A 15,457-nucleotide genomic window follows, 5' to 3' on the forward strand; every position below is an offset into this window, starting at 1 on the left:
TAATACGGGTGATACAACTGGCTCAAAAAACATTGACTGTTATTAGCTTTGCCATAGTTTTCGTGCGATCACTCAAATAGTTGGAGACCATCATTTTCCTACGCTTTTATTGTTACCACGTGAGCATTTGTAACTCATCATTTACACTCTGTAACAACAAAACAGTGAAGAACATTTTTCCTTATTTCAGAGCCGGACTGGGCTTCGTACAATCTCGGTATTTTCATATGCATGCGGTGCGCGAGCATCCACCGCGGCATGGGGGCTCATATCAGCAAGGTGAAGCATCTGAAGCTCGATCGATGGGAGGACTCTCAAGTGGAAAGAATGAAGGAAGTAGGGAATGCAGCCGCCAAGAACAAATACGAGGAGAGAGTGCCCCGTGCTATCGAAGACCTAACTGGAACGATCCACAGTACGTAACATTTGCTTGTTGGTGAGATTTTGTCGCCTAATGGATACCAGCCACAGATGATGGCATGTTCTGATTAGTAATTTTTCGTATTTACTGTACTTATTATAAGGTTCAATATACTCTGTTATGACAGGATAAAACAGATTAAATAGTTGGCCGCGTTCCGTAGAATTGATTTGTTCCTTCCCGAATACCATTTGAAAGTAACATCTAAATTGAAACAATTTATTTTATTCTATTTATAAATTATGTTCATGCTACCGTACACGCCAGACTTAAAAATTAAATGTACAATCGTCCTTCGAGTAGAGTACACAATGTATTTTAATTACTTTAATCACTGTCATAATTTAAAAATATTCTGCAAAAAACTAACTTAAGACGGCGACTATGAATGACTGAATAAAGAATTCAAACTATTCACACATTACGACACAAATACTCTAATTAACACTAAATACTGACAATATTGCAGTTAATAATCCGTTCCACATTCCTGCTTCTGACGAAACACGTTTTAAAGAAATAAATAGCATATTGAGGCCATAACAAAACTTGACCCACATCATTATCTATGTGTCCCATGGAATAACTAAGTGATAAAAAACGAAAACATTTTACATGACGGGTTTTTTACGCCGCCAATCTTGATATGAGTTCAACATTATTTGCTTTCTAAGCCGACGTATGCAACTGTGTTTCCCAACTACTCTATAAGTTTCAAATAGGTCGTGGTTGTGAAATGGCAGCAAAAGTTAGGCTACAATGCTAGATTCACTTGAACTTACCACATTTCCGATTTTCACAACGGGAGAACGTTGTGTTCCTTATTGCTCCACCGATAGAAAATTGCTCCAAGCAAAGCACTAAGGGTTCTCTCTCTTCAGTCGGATCGTGATCCTTTCCAAGGTCATTCAGCAGTCTTCTCCTCGAGACGCGATCTACTTACTGGTAAAAGACCAGTGATCATTGCAGCTAGCATTCTTGTCATGTGATTACTTTTTGCGCGGGGAAAATACGCTTTATCGCTACCACCATTGTGGGCTGAGTGTTTTAGTCTCACCGGTCTCACGCCCCAATATCGACACTCGGATGTATATCATCATTCGAGAGCATTGGATGGAGTGCCTATTCCTGTGTATATCCTACACCGGCTTTCCAACCAAAACCCGCGGTGGTCTTCATCGGCGCGTACGGGAAGTCCCAGAGTATCTTGTCGCGTGTTACGTATGATGACCTTTAAGGAAAACAGTGGATAAAGGGATTTTTAATAGGTAGCAATCTTTTTTGTCGGTTTTCCGGGAGGGTGCCACTACCTCAGATCATGCTGCAAATTGGCTAGACCATTTGTAATTTATCGTGAAAATGTATTAGCTTTAATAAAGCAGAGATGACGTACTTCATGTTTTGTTGGAGTGTGTGCGGAGTGGGCCTCATACTTTGAGCTTTAATGTGGGCAGCATAAATAGCTTTTTGTCGGTTTCTGTATCAAAAGAGGCTAAGGCTTTATTAAAAAAATATTTTGATTTCATCCAAATTTAGTAGGCACAGGTAAAAGTGGACGTACGGAGCGACATAGTCGCGAAATAACGACCAAGCTCCTTAAATAAAGATTTAAAAAAATCAGAATACTTATTATGCAGTTGGGATTAGGTGTAAAACTGTGTACGCGTATTGGATGTCGACGTTACATGGGCATCTCCTTGAAAACCAGCGCTGCAGGCATAGGTGTTACTGCAGCATAGTTGAATGGAAGGCCCATTATAAGTGCAATAATTGCTTATATGTAAATAAATTAGATTTTATTTTGTTGTTCCCTGTATGCATTATTATTCCAATAATAAACTTATCTATCTATCTCTCTAAATAGTCAACTTTTCACACGCTATGTCATAGTTCCATTTTGTATTGTTTCGCGAGGCGCACCACGCTCGCGGGTCACTTCCGGTGTCCGCGCTAGTGTGCCTTTGAGGCTGAAGTTTAAATTTGATTTGTAGATTCTTAGTAGTTATCAGTATACATATATACACGAAAAAATGTCTTAATTATTTATCATTACACTGGAATTACAAAGGATAAAAGAGTTACATACTCAGGATGATAATTTCTTAAATTATATAATGACTCTCCTGAACGCAGTCAGTTTTGGGAACAAGGGCATATCAATCTTACTCATAAGAAAACAAAGTTGCATTTCGTTCATATTTATGTGCTGGTACGTCATGGTACCTTTTGGAAAGATGCTAACGTTTTCTAGATTGTTCAATGTTCAAGTTAATTCAAATACAAAACGCAGATTGAGTTTTATAAACGTAAATAGCAACAACACTTATAATGTTTGTTTGCTAATTACATTAGTCACTACATAAATATTTTGTTGAAACTTGTCAAATGGTAAACTAATTAAAGTTTTACCAAGAATTCATTAAATATTATGATGCTTAGTATTTCAATTGCAATGCGTAAACAAATTATAAGAATATTTATGTGAATTGTGAACTGTTACGAATTCTTGAATATACTTATTTAAAAACTTTATTAAAATTACGGCAATAGTTCCGTGCAATTTCATTTCATCGTAAAAACTTAATCAGAATGGGTTCAGCGGTACATCGTCTACAAGAGTAGACTAAATAAACGAATTGCCAAGCTTCCCGGCCTTGAATTAAATATCGATATGACTCAGTCGACCACTTTAGGCGCACCACAATCGAATCATTGTGAAAGACTGACATGATGACTCGAAAGAATTCATATCCAAAGCAATTTGTAAATAATTTAGTTGAAAATATTTGCGTATTTGTTTACGTCGGAACCTATTTGACATATCATTTTAGATCTACTGTTGTTCTTAAGTATTAATTAATAAGTATTATTTTTCTCGATTCTATGCTTTAAAGAATTGTCCGATTATCATTTAAAAAGTATAATAAAAAAAAATACTTATATTTCGCGCTTTAAAGTTTTCAGATAGTAAAAATATCCCATACTAGACTCATTTGACCATATTCCTTTTATTCCAGAGTGCTGATCGAGCAATGGATTCGTGCGAAATACGAACGAGAGGAGTTCAGTCATCCGGAACGGCAGACTTACTTATCTGGTACCATGGAAGGGTTCCTCATGAAGCGCGGCAAGGAAGACAGCCGCTACCAACTCAGAAAGTTTATCCTAAGCGAGAATGAGGACACGCTCAAGTGAGTTATATGTACAACTAACAAATGTTTGGCCAAATGCTCGAAATTATGCTCAAATGTCGTCATTAATGTGTCTCACACGTATTCACAAATGTTACATTGCATCGTTTTACCGCTTACTCACAATGTTTTTGTTTAGGATTTGTTAACATCATTCATACGCTTAACAATAAATCGTACTAAAATTAATAAGCTTATCACCTGCTCACGTACATTTAACATAAAACGATGTTGACAATAAAGAAGGCGATAATGTTTACTTTACACGTTACATTGTGTTTACATAATTTTCTCTTAGCAACTGCAATAAACACGGTTTATTGGTAGGTACGGACGAACTGAGTGACAGACGTTTTGCTCATTATCAATAAAACATTTTTGATACAAGCTTGATTATTTCTAAAAAAAATTACAATTAAAATATTGTAATATATCTCGTCTTACGTCGTAAAAAGGCATAATATAGTATAATACGGTAGTACAACGCGATAAGCATCTGATAAATCCGTCGGCGGCCGCGGTGGCTAAATTCGTGACGTAGGCGAGACGAAAAGTTCCACACCTCTCATTGCCTTCTACGTAAGAGTCTCGTGCAAATATTGACCGACTACGTAATCTTGAACTTGCCTCGGTTACTGCTCTGCGATGTTTTCGCACTGTCGTTGTAATTATTTATGCAAACAGGATGGCGAATTGTGAAATTCTTGCATGTTGTGACGTGGATGAGATTGATGTCAGTTTTGTTTGACAGTTACTAAGTCATGATGGGACGCGTCACGGTCCCCAGGCGTGCCCGACGTCGTCAAAATCCTTCACCTTACTTTGTTGGAAGGCTAATATGGAATTTTGTTAGCGCTCTAGTCCGAAATTGTATCGTCAAATATAAGGCATGTGTTTTTGTGAAGGTCGGACGTCGCCTCGTGTTTTCCGATTGTCTCGCTGTTCTCATACAAATCTTCCATACAGCCTTTATTTGCGAATCGGTTGATTATTTTTATAGCCATAATGCGTGAATTTCTACGTTTAGATTTTATGGTAATTTTTTTACCGTATGAATTGATTATGTACATTAGTTTAACGACATTTCTATGTTATAATTTAGCGCGAATAACAAAAAACGATGTATTTAAATAAATACATATGCGAGCTCGTTATAAAACTATGCAAAGTTGAATCGTTGTGATAATACACAAAAGGCACATGATTTTTCCTTATTTGCATATTAAGTGATCTTATTTAGCAATACAAATGGTGCTTTTAATTAAATGACATACTGAATTGATCCATATTTTATTATACACAAAATAAAATTTTGGGCTTTTTTGAAAAAAAAAAATACAGTTTTGTTATTAAAATTAAATGAGATTAATTTGAATGATTAAATTATTTTAGAGACGAAAAATAGGCACATCTCTATGTAATAAAAATATTTCCTAATACAAATTGAATGATTAAAATAAAAAAATAACACGCGAATAATATAACTCGTAATTATTAGTTCTACTGGTCGTAAACCAATAATTTTATTATTATGACATGAAACTATAAACAGGAAACCGAACATAAAGCAATGCTAGCGGTTTAATTATAGATTGGTAATAAATATTTTATTGGTTGTGATGATGATGCATTTTTGTATAAATCTAGTAGAGATGCCAACGGGATTTTCCACTGATTCAACCATTGTTTACACTGAAACAAACAATACGTGCAATATAGACATATAGTCGAAACTTATCGTCATAATTTCGTGATACATTGCATCATTTGCAATATGCTAATAATTTTAGTACACATTTTTAATTATTTGCAATATTTCACAAACACTACATAGTTAATGCAATGTTTATTTCTGTCGCCAAGCAGCGGTGTGTAGTCACTGTTGTGTTCCGGTTTGAAGGACGTTGTAGCCAGTGTAACTACTGGACATAATAAAACTTAACAGCTCATGTCTCAGCGAGCGCAGTGGAATACCAAACAATACTTTGTAATTCAAGGTGTTGAATAGTGTTTCTACTGGTTATGGGCGGTCGTATCGCTTATCATCAGGCGAACGCCAAGCTCGTCTCGTCATTCAAAGCAATAAAAAAAAATAGGTATTGTATAATGCACTGATCACAGCAGAGCGGCAGTATGTTCATAGGCACCGACATTAAATTTGAATATAATTAAAAGGGCATTTGTCAGGTTGTACGTACGTATATCGTGAAACTATCATCGGCTAAACATTACCGGACTGGTTCTTTAGGTATCACCCCGCTTCAGACGGCTGCGGCCGTACAACGGGTTGTCTCGGTCGTATAATCGATCGTCTCCGAGTCAAAAACTTTGGTCGCTTGAGGTAAGGACGACATTCGACGATTTCTGGAAAAAACGTTTAACGTCCGTTCACACTGACCGTCGCATACGTCAATCCATCACATATAACATCTCATTTTGTATTCACGTTCGACAATAACTCATAATGAAGGGCCGTGTCGCTTCGCCTTGCATTGTTGTTAATTTTATGTATGTTTTAAATTGTGTTAAACCATGGATTTAAATAACCTATGTAGAAATTGTCACGTGAAAGCCAGAAACTATTTGATTTAGTTAAATTCAGTAATACAAGTATGAGAGAAACAGGTAAGAGTCACATTAAGTAGTAGCACCAGTGATGGACAGTGGTCCACAAATTGACATAATCACCAATGTTGGCCAGTATGTTTGGTCAAACATTCACAATCATTATGAGCTACATAGTCAAGTTTAGGAAGCACTGTAAAATTTATAGCGCAACTTTTGTGGTATTTATTTGGTACCTTTCCGCAGATACCACGTAAGAGAAAATAAGGAGCCTAAGGGCATTCTCAAATTGTCTGAGTTGAACGTAGTGTTCGCTCCGGCTAAGATCGGGCATATGAATTCAATGCAACTGACCTTTATGAAGGATGGGACGACGAGGCACATATACGTGTACCATGAGGAGCCAGAGGTTATAAACAATTGGTAAGTGATATTTGTAACATTTGGTAAGTTATTTTGTAATAAGTATAAAGTAGTTTAAGTATAATTAAGACGTTGGGTTTTTTAATACAAAACGACGAGATTTCGATTATGTACGTTAACTTTTAAGTAAGAATGGGAAATAGAGAACAAAATGTACCGAATCGATGAAAAAATAGCAAATAGCTTTAATATATTCGTGTTAAACTTAATTCGGCTCTGAGTATGTAATGAGCATCGCGACATTGTAATATCCAATCGGTTATCATGCGTGATGTCGTTTATTTAACATGATATATCAGGTTCTTATTTGTCATAACATGTAATCGCGTTACATAAGATATTGCTACTAAAAATAACCGGTAAATTCGAGTCGAATTCGCAAGTTATGTTAAAAAGGTTTGCGACGTCTGCAATAGTCCTTAGGTCTAATGACTATGATTTAGATGGTTCTGGGTTTGATTACAAAACAGGCTCATAATTTAAGATGATTTTTTTATTACCTGAGCCACTCTAAAGTGTTGTTGGAGACCACGCAGGCGTTTTTGTCAGTAAAATTCCGACATACCCCTTCTACCCTGCTTGTGCAGTACGGGTATCTGAATTCCGTCTACACTTAGATACGACATATAATTTTTGACTGCCTTAATAACGTAGTTGTATTGCGTATAAGGTACGAATAGGTACTAAACTGAGGTCCTAGGTTTGAATTCTGGGGTAACCAAAAATAATTGTGACTGGGTTTTTACATCTTAAAAAATTACTCAGTCGCAATTGAGAGTCAGGAACTTGGCGGTGTGAGACCACCTAGCCTCGGAAAGGATGTAAAGCCGTTGTTCCTGTGGCTAATTTCTTCCCGGTCAAGTCAAATTGCCGTCTCACCGGACTATGAGAGTGTAGGAATATTCCTAGAATAATATAATCCTGCGTGTCTGGTTGATCTCCGTTGAGATTTGCCGCTGTGGCCGAAATTCAGCTATGAGAGATTCATAGTTTTAACGGTCCAATGTCTGTCCCATAGAAATGTAAAATTGTATGTTATTGGTAATGTTCTATAAGTAGATTTGTGAAATATCTGTTATGTGTAAAACTGTTTCCTCATAGACTAATGTTTCTCGGCGTTAAGTTGACAGCATGTGCGCGAGGCTTTTTTATCTAATCACTGTTTTGACACTTTTTTTTCACGTATTATAATGACTCAACTGCGAATAAGTTAATCAATGATTAAAATATTTATTGGTATAGCTTTATAATGAATTTAACGGATTATAATAAGTATTTTGTTGTTATGCCTGTTGGAACAGAATCTGTTATATATCGTTGACTCACTCTTACAAGGCCTTATGTTAATTTATATTTATGTTGGAAAAGATTAGATTTTGAATTATCAAGTTGGTAAAACTTAGAAAAGAAAAGTAGAGGAGGTTCGTTTTCAGAAGTGGGACAGTATATAATACAGTGCTGATATTATAAAACTTAGAAAAGACAATAATTCCCGTTTTTTCCTTTTATTCCCTATTTTCTTTCGGTATTGAAAATTTTCACTGAAAAAGACATCGCTTCATGTGATTTATAATTTAGTACGTACTTCAAATATAACATAAAATCTATACTCTATACTATTATATAAAGCTGAAGAGTTTGTTTGTTTGTTTGTTTGAACGCGCTAATCTCAGGAACTACTGGTCCAAACCGAAAAATTCTTTTTGCGTTGGATAGCCCTTTGTTCGTAGAGTGCTATAGGCTATATATCATCACGCAATGACCAATAGGAGCGGAGCAGTAATGGCTAATCTCAGGAACTACCAGTCCAAACTGAAAAATTCTTTTTGCGTTGGATAGCCCTTTGTTCGTGGAGTGCTATAGGCTATATATCATCACGCTATACCCAATAGGAGCGGAGCAGTAATGGCTAATCTCAGGAACTACCGGTTTGAACTGAAAAAATCTTTTTTGTGTTGGATAGCCCTTTGTTCCTGGAGTGCTATAGGCTATATATCATCACGCTATGACCAATAGGAGCGGAGCAGTAATGAAACATGTTGCAAAAACGGGGAAAATTATAAGTTTTGAGAGCTTCCGTTGCCTGCGCTGCGTAAACGGTTAAAGTTATGCAACAATGATGTATGACGGGATTGTTCCACTTTAAGAGTACTAAAAAATATATTATAAAACAAAGTCCCCTGCTGCATTTGTCTGTCTGAACGTGTTAAACTCAAAAACTACCCAACGTATTAAGATAAATTTGGTATGGAGACAGTTTGAGACCCTGGGAAGAACATAGGCTCCCGGGAAACTACTACTTTTATAACGGAAAACTTTAGCCTGAAAAACTTTATAACGCGGGCGGAGCCGCGGGCAAAAGCTAGTTTCGTAATAAAAATATAGTAAAAATGAAAAAAAATCATCACAAATCCATAGACAGTTGAATAAACTATATTTTAATGACATGAATCATAGTAGCGGGATCTCGTCTTAAATTGTTACACAATATTTTGTAACTTAAGGTATTTTACCAACACTTTCTCACTACATTCACAGAAATTACATAATAGATTATAATCTAAATAAATAATAAGCGTATGGTAAACTGTTGATTGCACACATATGATTGTAATAAAGTTGTTTTCCCAATATGTATTTGTCATTAACAGGTATACAGCAATCCGATGCGCCCAACTACACCTACTCCAAGTGGCGTTCCCATCAACCCCTCAATCAGACCTGGTGTTGCGTCTGCCGAAGGACTTCGCCCGCGAGGGTTGGCTGTGGAAGACCGGGCCGCGGGCCTCGGACGCTCACCGACGCCGCTGGTTCACTCTCGACAATAGGAAGTTAATGTACCACGATGAGCCATTGGACGCGTATCCGAAAGGCGAGATATTTGTTGGTAAGTGTTTTTTTTTAACGGACTCGGTAATGACATTTCATCTGATGGTAAGTGGTTGACAGAGTGAGATGAGAGATATTTGTTTTAGGCAATCGACATATATGGCTTTTTTTAAATTGGATATATACAGGCTGATTTCCTAACGCGATATATTTACGTGGGCCGCTATGGCGGGGTTTTACACCTTGTATACTGTGTTCGCTATACGGGCGGATACAAATGTCCTAACATCAGTCGTGTTAGGATGTTTGGAAAATATAAAGATGACTAGGTTTGACTCACGATTTCGCTGGCCTGAGATATTTTATGGAAGAATAGTCTTATTTACTTTATTGGGACATAATATGTGAGTTGAAGGTAGTTGTATGTTTGTTAGAAGTATACCCTACAAGTGCAGAACGTATTTCGATGTAATTTTACACAAAATAGACTATGTCTTGAATTAATATTCTGATTACTTCATCCTAGAACATGCACAGTGGGGTTCTAATTTCCAAAATTGACGCACCTAGTTAGAGCAACACCTAAATAGATTATAAATATAGTTTAATATAGGCAAACATAACTAAACTATTGAATAACTTATACAACACGATAAAACAATTAATATCAAATACATCGAAAATTTCCAGGCAACGAGTCAAACGGCTACTGCATCAAAGTGTCCAACACTGGTAACGGGTGCAAGGAGGCGCGCTTCCCGTTCCAGCTGGTGACGCCGGAGCGCACGTACTGCCTCGCCGCCACCTCGCACGACGACCGCGACGGCTGGCTCGCCGTGCTGCAGCAGACCATCAAGCGCCCCGTCACGCCGCAGGACTCGCTCGGTAACCACTCCGACCGTCCTCCGTCCATATCCGTATATCCATACTGACCGACCATCTAGATTTGGCGTTCCGAACGTTCACTGTGTTCAACTGAATTGAACTGCAATCCATTCAAACTGACTTTAATATGGCCAATATTGACAGCGAACATCCGGCGTTGTGCTCATCTCATTATTCAACTATAAACAAAATGCATCAATTTTGGCATTCGGCAATTTACATTTCAATTTGCGTTAAAATTCAAAGTATGTTTTCGTAATTTTTTGTTAACAATTGCCAATGTGGCCCTAGCATGACGGACACCAATTTAGTTTTAATATCAACAATAAAACTTGTTTTATTTTCAGTTGAAGCAATCCTGGTCAGGAAGCGCGCGACGTCGAACCCAATCAGCATATTCTCGGGGAGGTAGTTGCATAAAATCAATACAAGGAAGCTATGCACAGCTCCGACATGTGCTTAATGGAACTGACTGCAACGTTTTAATATAAATTATTTAGTGCCGGACGCCGCGCTGGTAGCGACGCGGTAGCTTTCTATCGCTTTGACAATGTTTTATTTATCGCAGGCGATAAGGGCGGCCGCACACGAGCCGGTCCGCTCCGGATCGGAATGAGGACCAATTAGTAAATCCTGTACTAAGTATACTTATAATTGGTGTTACTTTACGGGTCCGGCGTATACATTAATTCCGTGGAATTTTTTAACGATACCGTGTGCGGTCGGATATAATTATTTCAACAAAGAAGCATAGGGCTATTCAAGTAAACATATTAATTAGGGCAATTCACTTAGCACATTACTTACTGTCAGCAATGAGTCAGATTGATGTACGCTATAAGTGTAGGTAAATTTTTATTTAGAGAATGCAATTTGGGTTAGGATACTGACTTTTGCTGACGGTGAGTCGAATTTACTGAGCTAAAAATTCACTGGTTTTAATAGTCGATTGACTAGAATAGAAAAAACAAAGCACCGCGTTGCCGCATCGTCCAATGGGACTAGAATTTAATTTTTAACATTGACTGTAAATAAAATCAACAACTACACGAACCATGTTTTAGTTTTACAATTATGTAAGCCTATTTAATTTTAATTTATTGTATTTAACACAGTGATTGGACTGAATCGATAATTTTATGTGTGTTAAATTATTTTTCGTGTGTATTATTGATGTGTCGTCGTGGTTTTAAAGGTATTACGCACAATATAATGCATTATACCTAATCGTAGGTAATTTATACACGTACGTAGAGTAAGTATAATGGTAACATATTTATCTCTTACATGAGTACACTAGATAATGCGTTAAAAATCACAATAATGCTCTCTTAATCATGGTAAAAGACATTCTACAGGGACTTTGTATATGGTATGGTATATTAATGTACGTTATTATTGGACACCACAATGAAACAATGCATTACTATAAACATTTGTGTTTTGCTTTATGAATATATAAACATTTTTTTTTTTTTTTTTTTATTGTTCTTTAGAACAATATTCACAGATGAGAAAATATTAAAGGTTTTATAATAATTACGGGGTCATTATTTCCGAGTGTACAGTCGCAAACAACATGGCCAAAATAAATGAATTTTAATTTTTGTGCACTATAAAATCTGGTATTAAAAATAGTTTTATATTTCGTTGATTGTGGTGTTCACTTAATCTATAGGGATCATATATTCATATTGTAATCTTAGTACTCTCTAGAAGAAAAATCGTTCGCTAGTGAAACAGTATCGAGCTGATCGCTTCATGCAATATCTTTAAAATCTAGGGGCTAATTAACTTTATTTCGACCGGATCTAATTGACCGTCAGTGAAAACTGCAAACTTATAAAAGCCAATATTTAATTCGGCACCGAAACTTATTCAAGGTGTACTATAAACACAGATTAGTGAAATCAATAGTGGCATTTGCTTTAGCCAAGATATCTACACCAAATAGTTGCTATAGGTGCACAGTTGTGGCAGACGTAACGTCGGATAATAAAGTATTTACTCGGTATCCTTTAAATTAGACCCTAAATCATGATACCCGTCGGATCAAGGTCCGGTTATTTAACCGGAGACAATTGACAGATCCGTCGTAATACTATCGTTTGTAATCAGCCTTATATCGTGTGAATAGTAATCGTGTGGATATTCTGAAGCTATCGAAGTATTTATTTGCATCACGTACTAATCTCGATTTGCATGTGAGTTGTATGGCTGACGTCACTGGAACTTTTTTGCGCTGCGTGTGGGCACACACACACACACATACACAATTCATTGATTTTTTTTTTCTTTTTTAGTTGCAGTTTTTACTTTTTGCAATTGTATATTTTCCACAGTTCCTAATCTTGCAGTAAGTAAGCTGATTTTTCGTACCCAGTTAAGAATAAACTACGTCACTGTTATACGATTATTGACCAATCGGCCAATGACTAATACTACATATAAGTTGTTTAATTGAACGCTTATAAACTACGTACTATATTTTTTGTATATTCTCGCAGTGATCGTTATATCTTATTGGATCAAATACTAAATACAGTTTGAAGTATGGATCTAGTAATGCAATAAAGAAGCATGAATTTGAAATTTGATTACCCAGATCGGTCGTGAAGTAAATAAAAACAATATCGTTGACAAAGTTCAATCGGGCTTCAATATTTTTATTAATTAACATTGATTTTTTTATCAAATATAATTTTAATTAATGATTCATTTAAACTGACTTGTTGTTTTTAAATTTGACATTTTAACTGACAGCTCCATTTTAAAAAGGAAATTCACTGTTTCCTATTTTTCCTGTAGGTTTTTTATACTATCCCTACAAAATATTCTTATTGCGTGACGTAAGCCTAAACTGATAATTTAATTAGTTTTGCTTTGTCAGAAAAAATACTGATCTTAACCATGGCGAATGATTTCTGCATTATTGTTCTATCACGAGTTTTGAACTGAACTCGTCGATCGAGAACTATATTCACATATTGTACTTATATTTTTCGCAATAATTATTGCTTCAAATAATATAAGTTACAGTCAATAAGACGAAGGCTTCATATACCCCGAATATATCAACGGGAATATATATATATATATATATAATCAATATAAAAGGAGTGAGTATATCTTATAAATAAATTATATAATTAGTATAGTTATAGCGTGAATTTGAAGCTAGGAGGCTACCAAAAACATGGTGAAATAGATAATGTATTACGTATACCGTACCTAAAGTTTAGCTACAAGTTTGGCGTATTACAATTGGTTAGTTATTGCATGAATTAAATTCATAGTTAGCCGTAAATAGTGTGCGAGTGTTTGATTCTATAGATATAATCATATAGATATAGATTTGAAAGATTTAGACATGTCATGCGCATGCGCCAAAGGGAATCAACTTTTAGATCGAATTGATAATGATTTGTCATTATTGCAACTTAGACTAAATCTTGTGGATACTTAGTAACAAATTGGACATGTCTAATATACTGTTTAGGTTTTCTCCCCACTCGATTCATTATAACTACGGCTTTATAACAATTTTGATTAATAGTAAATTAGTAAATACCGTAACAGTAATTGATTTTAAGTCAGTTATCCAATAATAGTAAATATTTAGGTATGCTCAAGGGGCTTATTCCGCCTACGGGGTTATATCCGTCAATCGAAGGAGAGTTTTAATGCCAATTTATATAAATGAATCCCTATATCCCTTGGTCACGCCATCACGCGTGAACGGCTGCACCGATTTCACATTTTTTTTTGTTGTGTTTATTGTCAGGAGAAGGTTCTTATGAAAGAAAAAATTGAAAAAAATTGCGCGGGAAATTAGAAAATTTAAGAAAAATTAACGACAATATTAATTTTATATAACTGTCAATTGTTTTAAATAACTGTTAACGATTGACAGAATGTGAGCTGCAAATTCATAGTTAAGACGGGACAACGTCTGTCGGGTCAAATAGTAATATAATAATGAATATTTGTAAATAGACGGATGCGGTCCCGTAGGCGGAATAGAGCCTTACGAATAAAGAAATCCGGAAGTTTTTAAGCTAAGAACATTGTGGGACACATTTATAATGCTGTAAATTTTGTGACAATTACTAATATTATATTTATTTTCATGAGACCGGATATAATTAATATTATTTTAAAACAATTTATTTATGACTCTTAGCTTTTGTAATTTCGACACCAGAAACTGTTTTTAAAATGTCACAAAATTTTTCTTACAATATAATTAGAGTCTAGACACGTGAAACGTACGCTGTGTACATTTCTAACATGGTCTGTACGAATCGTATATTATCGAATTCGCGTAATGCTATTGTCCAGTACGAGCAAATTAGATCACATTTTATAACTCACTGACATAAGGATGGCTCCTAAGTAAATTATCGTCTGAAAAAATGGCAATATTAAGTTTTTTAACGTTTTGATATGTGGGTACTGTTTACTCCTAAAACATTTTAAAAAAGTATGTAAATGATTTAATGAAGTGTTTTTTCGTTTATTAACTTTTAAATGGGTTTGATAGAAAACAGTACCTAGATAGCGAAACACCAAAATGTGAATGTTGCAATTTTACCAGATACAATAGTTTACTTAGGAGCCATTGAACATAAATGAATTAGATAGTTTAATTGCTAATTATAATTTTCTTATCGATTAGCATTAAAGATTGAATAGTGAAATTAAAAGCATTAATAGAAAATAATATGCCACAAAAGCAATTTGCATGTTTCCTAGATAATGTACAATTTTTTTTATTTTAATATAACGTAGCTTTTAAGCTAAACAATATGTTACTATCTACCCACTGGTGTGTCTCGTAATGGATTGATTGTTTATGACACATTGTATTTTGAAATTGTTTTATCATTTTCGGCTTTAGTTGTAAGTTTCTATTATTAATTTAAAAAAAATTACCAAAACATGCCTCGCTAAGGTTTTACATTATTGTTATTTTGTTGTAAATAAATTATACATTATTTTGTAGCGTGCTCTTGCATAATACATACTATTAATAATTTTAATACTTATAAAATAAACTTTTCACCTGCTATAAATGTGTTTTTCTTCATAAAATTGGACTGAATGCCTTTTGTACGACAAGTACTCCATAAGTTTTCCATTA

The 15,457-nt window shown here is 35.3% G+C and overlaps 1 pseudogene; it reads left to right on the forward strand.

Annotated features, from left to right (window-relative positions):
• Positions 1-15,389, forward strand: part of LOC119193381 — a 15,972-nt pseudogene extending 583 nt beyond the window's left edge.
• Positions 15,390-15,457: the final 68 nt, after the last annotated feature.

Source organism: Manduca sexta, unplaced genomic scaffold, assembly GCF_014839805.1.
Source record: "Manduca sexta isolate Smith_Timp_Sample1 unplaced genomic scaffold, JHU_Msex_v1.0 HiC_scaffold_46, whole genome shotgun sequence".
NCBI lineage: Eukaryota > Metazoa > Arthropoda > Insecta > Lepidoptera > Sphingidae > Manduca > Manduca sexta.